General features: G+C 42.6%; 1 pseudogene; it reads left to right on the forward strand.

Moving 5' to 3' along the window:
* LOC123996527 overlaps positions 1–6,149 on the forward strand; it is an 82,157-nt pseudogene extending 76,008 nt beyond the window's left edge.
* Positions 6,150–6,759: the final 610 nt, after the last annotated feature.

Consider the following 6,759-nt stretch of genomic DNA (forward strand, 5'->3'; position numbering starts at 1 on the left):
CCTCCTCACAGTGACCCTGGCCAGGCCAACAAGCTGCCCAGAGATGAGTTCTTGGTCAGCCCCTTACTGTTACCTCAGGGTGTCCATGCATACCGGCCCCACGATGTGGTCGACAACCTGCCCGGCCGCGTCGGCCCCTTCAGAGACGGGAGGCCCTACGCCTCCAGCGTGTTCAACGGGGTCAATTCCCCCAGCAACTACCACCTCTACGGTCAGTTCCCCGTCCAGGGGTTCCCTTTCCCGCTCTGCAAGCTGACAGACGCAAAAACACATTCGCTGACTTCTCTAAAGGCGGGATCCACCACAAGCACTGTTCCCCCCCGGACACGGGCAGCGCCATGAGGGTTGATTACAGCCGAGCGGTCAGCGGGGGCTCGGCCAGCATCCACCATACAGCCAGCTACGTCTCCTCAAGGGAGGAGGAGATGAGGAAGGAGAGCCATGAGGGAGGGGTCAGCCAGACTGGTGGGGTGGGAGGCTCCAGGAAGAGAGCGTTTGCCACGGCGGGCCACAAGGTTCTGGGTAAGGAGCACGGTCCTCAGACGACAGAGGAAGACACGAGCCAGCAGCACTACCCTCTGGGGATCTCCTCAGCTGGACGGAAGGGCCTGATGAGTAGTCCTCAGAGCCCGCTCAAATCGGACTGCCAGCCTAACTCCCCCACCGAGTCCAGCAGCAGTAAGAACGCAGGCCTCTCCCTCTCCCAGGCCGGCCGGTGTGGTGCCCTGCCCCTTCAGGGCAGCCAGGATCCCAAGGCACGCAACTGGAAGAAATACAAGTTCATAGTTCTGAACCAGAGCGCCACCAAGGAGGAGAATACTGGGCCGCAGGAGGTGGTGGTCCCCTCCCCCCAGAGCCTGGGTCTGCCCCCCTACCCCCAGCCCTCTGACTCAGAGCACCTGGACACGCAGGCCAACGCCAACATCAGCGAGCACGGAGAGGATCTGCTTGTTCCACAGGCCTCCAGACTCAACAGCATCATCAACAGGTAAAGTCTACAGTCATACTGGACGAATCAAACACTAAACTACAACTCTAGCATAAACGCTTGATTGTTCCCATGTTGAGGGGGGTGTAAGTGTCGGACTTTACGGCTTTATCTAGTTGAGATGCTTTTGTTTTCCCTTTCATGAACTGAAAAGTGTTTGTCATGCATTTTAAAGAAACATAGAATAAAATTGCCATAAAAAGTATTTCTCGATGAAACTCTCCGCAGTGCACCTCTGTGTCCGCCTTCCAGCCCATTTCAAACATTCCTAAAGCTTTTTCTTCCATCACGGCAGGACCCGAGACGACTGCCTTCCGACTGTCGCCTCTTTCTCTCTCTGCCCCCTTGTCTTGCGGCTGTATTGTTGTGTGTGGTGGGGGGGGTGATGTCTGACACACAGCCGTTTGTGTCTCCAGAGCTCTGGCGGGATCACAGAGGAGCTCTAACAACCACTCCTCTCTCTACATCAGCCACTTAAAGTGCACCTCCTGTGGTGCCCCGCCCCCGCAGCACTCTGAAGTGTGTCCCAACACCCCGGCTTCCTGTTTAGCGGAGGACATGATGTCAGAGTTACACTCTGAGTACTCAGACTCCAGCTGTGGTGAGTATGTAATAGATGTGAAACGGCTAGCTTAGTTAGTGGTGGTACATGCTGCTTTTTAAAACGCCGAAATGAGTCGCAAATGGCACCCTATCTAGTGCACTACTTTTCAGCAGAGCCCTATATCGGGGAAACTAGTGCACTAGTTTTCAGCAGAGCCCTATATTGGGGAAACTAGTGCACTAGTTTTCAGCAGAGCCCTATATTGGGGAAACTAGTGCACTAGTTTTCAGCAGAGCCCTATATCGGGGAAACTAGTGCACTAGTTTTCAGCAGAGCCCTATATCGGGGAAACTAGTGCACTACTTTTCAGCAGAGCCCTATATCGGGGAAACTAGTGCACTACTTTTCAGCAGAGCCCTATATCGGGGAAACTAGTGCACTACCGATGCGTTGTCTTAGTGTGACCCTGGTTCTTACAGCAGGAAAATAATCCCGCAGCAACAGGACATATGAATTATTTACGTGGATTATAATTAAATGGACATTTCTGTAGGGGTTTACAAATGTTTTCATTAGGTCAAGTCTGTCATTTAAATTTTAAAAAAGAAGTAGAAATGACAAACATTAGAAGCCTTTTTAAACCTTTAAATTACACTACAATTTGTATTTTCTTTCTGCACAGGGAAAAATACTACGAGTCGTAACAGTGATCAAATTAAGATAACAGATCTGAATGTAAGGAATAGGATGGCCGTTTGTGGAGGCAGACATTAACACCTCCCGGACAGCGGGAAGCTTAGCTGCCCGATTTGAAGCGCCACTAAATCTTGCCGTATTCATAAGTTTTGACCTAACGCTTCTCCTTTACAGAAAATGGTACGTTCTTTTGTAACGAATGCGACTCCAAGTTTGCTGACGACGGAGCACTGAAACTCCACATGCTGCAGACCCACAGTGATAAGCCATACAAGTGCGACCGCTGTCAAGCTGTTTTCCGCTACAAAGGAAACCTCGCCAGCCACAAGACAGTCCACACCGGTACATCCGAAGCAATAATAAATCGCACGTTAACGGCTCTGCCCACTACATTCGGTAACTGGCTAACCAGTTTGTTCTGTGGGGTTTTTTGTTTTGTCGTTGTTGTTGCGTTGCAGGAGAGAAGCCGTATCGCTGCAACATCTGTGGTGCTCAGTTCAACAGACCAGCTAACCTCAAGACCCACACTCGTATCCACTCAGGAGAAAAGCCATACAGATGTGAGACATGCGGAGCTCGATTCGTGCAGGTGAGCCGAGTCCCCCCTCTCTTTTCAACGGAGGGCTAGTCTTGGGGTGGGGGTAATACCATCACTATGCTCTATGCTGCACATCACCCATTTCTGCCCCCCCCCCTCATTTCTTCCATCATCATAGTCTTTGTAAAATACAACTCACCACCACACCGACCCAGTTGTCTCATGTTGTTGTCATGGTCAGGTTGCCCATCTCCGTGCCCATGTGCTGATCCACACCGGGGAGAAGCCATACCCGTGTGAGATCTGTGGAACGCGCTTCCGTCACCTGCAGACGCTGAAGAGTCACCTGCGCATACACACAGGAGAAAAGCCCTATCATGTAAGTAGAATGACACCATTATATACACTCTATGTAAGTAGAATGACACCATTATATATATACACCCTATGTAAGTAGAATGACACCATTATATATATACACCCTATGTAAGTAGAATGACACCATTATATATATACACCCTATGTAAGTAGAATGACACCATTATATATATACACCCTATGTAAGTAGAATGACACCATTATATATATACACCCTATGTAAGTAGAATGACACCATTATATATATACACCCTATGTAAGTAGAATGACACCATTATATATATACACCCTATGTAAGTAGAATGACACCATTATATATATACACCCTATGTAAGTAGAATGACACCATTATATATATACACCCTATGTAAGTAGAATGACACCATTATATATACACTCTGTAAGTAGAATGACACCATTATATATATATATACACTCTGTAAGTAGAATGACACCATTATATATATATACAACCTCTGTAAGTAGAATGACACCATTATATATATATACACCCTCTGTAAGTAGAATGACACCATTGTATACACACTCTGTAAGTAGAATGACACCATTATATATATACACACTCTGTAAGTAGAATGACACCATTATATATATACACCCTATGTAAGTAGAATGACACCATTATATATATACACCCTATGTAAGTAGAATGACACCATTATATACACCCTATGTAAGTAGAATGACACCATTATATACACCCTATGTAAGTAGAATGACACCATTATATACACCCTATGTAAGTAGAATGACACCATTATATACACCCTATGTAAGTAGAATGACACCATTATATATACACCCTATGTAAGTAGAATGACACCATTATATATACACCCTATGTAAGTAGAATGACACCATTATATATACACCCTATGTAAGTAGAATGACACCATTATATATGTAAGTATACACCCTATGTAAGTAGAATGACACCATTATATATACACCCTATGTAAGTAGAATGACACCATTATATATACACCCTATGTAAGTAGAATGACACCATTATATATACACCCTATGTAAGTAGAATGACACCATTATATATACACCCTATGTAAGTAGAATGACACCATTATATATACACCCTATGTATGTAGAATGACACCATTATATATATACACACACTCTATGTATGTAGAATGACACCATTTATATATACACACACTCTATGTATGTAGAATGACACCATTATATATACACACACTCTATGTATGTAGAATGACACCATTATATATACACACACTCTATGTAAGTAGAATGACACCATTATATATACACCCTATGTAGGTAGAATGACACCATTATATACACCCTATGTAGGTAGAATGACACCATTATATACACCCTATGTAGGTAGAATGACACCATTATATACACACCCTACAGAAGTAGAATGACACCATTATATATACACCCTATGTAAGTACACCAACTATACAATCCAACATGATCTATCAGTCAGTGTCATTGATGTACGCACTGAAATGTAGGTGTTAAACCATGTAGATTGGAGACAGAAAACTCACCTTGCTTTTCTTCTTTCAGTGTGAGAAATGCAACTTGCACTTTCGCCACAAGAGTCAGCTTCGATTGCACCTCAGACAGAAACACGGAGCGATTACCAACACCAAGATCCAGTACCGCACGTCTACCACAGAGCTGCCAACAGACCCGTCCAAGGCGTGCTGAACTGGCGGGGGGGGGGTGGACGACGACGACGACGCCGCCGCCAATCTTGACCATGGCATTGAAAACACCCCAATGTATACAAATCATCCCAAAAAATTGTAGTGCCACACTGTGTTGATTTAGAGGGTGATTCATGCATACGGCCTGCGTACGCCGTTCGAAACGGGTTTCCTCTAAACGAACGTAGAACCTCTCAGTCCATTTGTTTCTTTATATTAGTATGTCTCTTTTAATTTAGTTAAAATGTTTAAAAGCTTTAGAGGAATATTAAAAAAAGCTTTATTTTTGTCGGAGGAAAAAGCACGGAATGTAAACATAAATCCCGTTGAAGGATACGGTATTTTATAGCAAATAACTTACTGAAAGGATACGGTATTTTATAGCAAATAACTTTACTGAAAGGATACGGTATTTCGATTTGAAGGGGGGGGGTTAACAGTATATTTTAAAGATAAATTGTATTTATCCTGGCTGTATAAGATATTGAATTGTCTATAGATTTTATATATTGATGTACATGTTATACCATGTAGACCTGCCCCCTTTCATGTGAAAGGAAAAAAAAAACAAGTTTTGGGACTCTTAATAATGACTACTGCTCTCGTTGGAAGACAAACTGATGCATGATGAGGTATACGTACGCTACTACCGTTGCCAATAGTTACCAATCCATGAAGCGGGCAACTGCAGTCATAAATATTGTGACCTACTGTGTAATTAACTAACTATATCGACTGGGTTGCTCTCTGCTGGCAGAACCAATCTAGTATTTAAAATGTTTTTTTTTTTATATATATGCATTTCAAGGTACTGCTTTGGGTATGAACCAAGAAGATATTTTTGCTTCAAAATGTATTTGTATGGATGTGTTATAGTTTATTGTTTAAGTGAACGTTCCCAGTTGTCATTGTACTAGATGCTACAGTAAAACCGGTGTATCAGATGTTGTTTGTACATACACTGTGTACTGAAGGTGCCTTCTCTATGGTGACTGAATTCATTTCTAATCAGCCCAGTTCTGTTTATATACAAAGGTACAACTCAAGGACAAGCACTAGTAGTCCTAGTTTTTATTTCGGGTGTGCGTGTGTCATTTAAAAAAAAAAGAAGAAAAAAATACGCTTTTCACCAACCTTTACAACATGCAAATTAATCATTAATCGAGCTGTAAATCTTCAGGACTTTTTTTTTTGTGTTTAAAAAAAAAAAAAAAAAAACTGCATTCAACTTATTGAACAATTTATAGATGTATGAATGTAAAATAAAGGTTTTGTATTTGTATGTATTAAGTCATGTGTGAATTCTATTTATTTAACAGAAGACTGGCATCTATCTCTACTCCAGTAACTAATGACTTGTTTACGCAATGTTTGACTGTGTAAAGTCCCAGACTTTATCGTGTGTTATACAACGGGTGGGTCTAATCCTGATTGCTGATTGGTTAAAACCGCATTCCACCCAATGACTTTGTTTTCCCTCCATGATCCTACTCATGTGCATGTACTGTATGTGTTTTCTCCGGTTTGTGTGCTTGTTTTAAAAAGACTATTCTTCAAGAGTTGTCTAATGTGGGAGAGAATTCTTCTTTTACAAGAAGCAGATCACAAGGCATCTGGTCAGTCCCCAGATACATTACTTAGGGGGTTTTCACATACAATACATGAACAAAAGTATGTGGACACCTGCTTGTCCAACATCTCATTCCAAAATTAGGGGCATTAATATTTTATTTATTTTTTATTTCACCTTTATTTAACCAGGAAGGCAAGTTGAGAACAAGTTCTCATTTACAATTGCGACCTGGCCAAGATAAAGCAAAGCAGTTCGACAGATACAACGACACACATTTTAACTACACATGGAGTAAAACAAACATACAGTCAATAATACAGTATAAAC

This window comes from Oncorhynchus gorbuscha, linkage group LG15 (genome assembly GCF_021184085.1).
Source record: "Oncorhynchus gorbuscha isolate QuinsamMale2020 ecotype Even-year linkage group LG15, OgorEven_v1.0, whole genome shotgun sequence".
Lineage (NCBI taxonomy): Eukaryota > Metazoa > Chordata > Actinopteri > Salmoniformes > Salmonidae > Oncorhynchus > Oncorhynchus gorbuscha.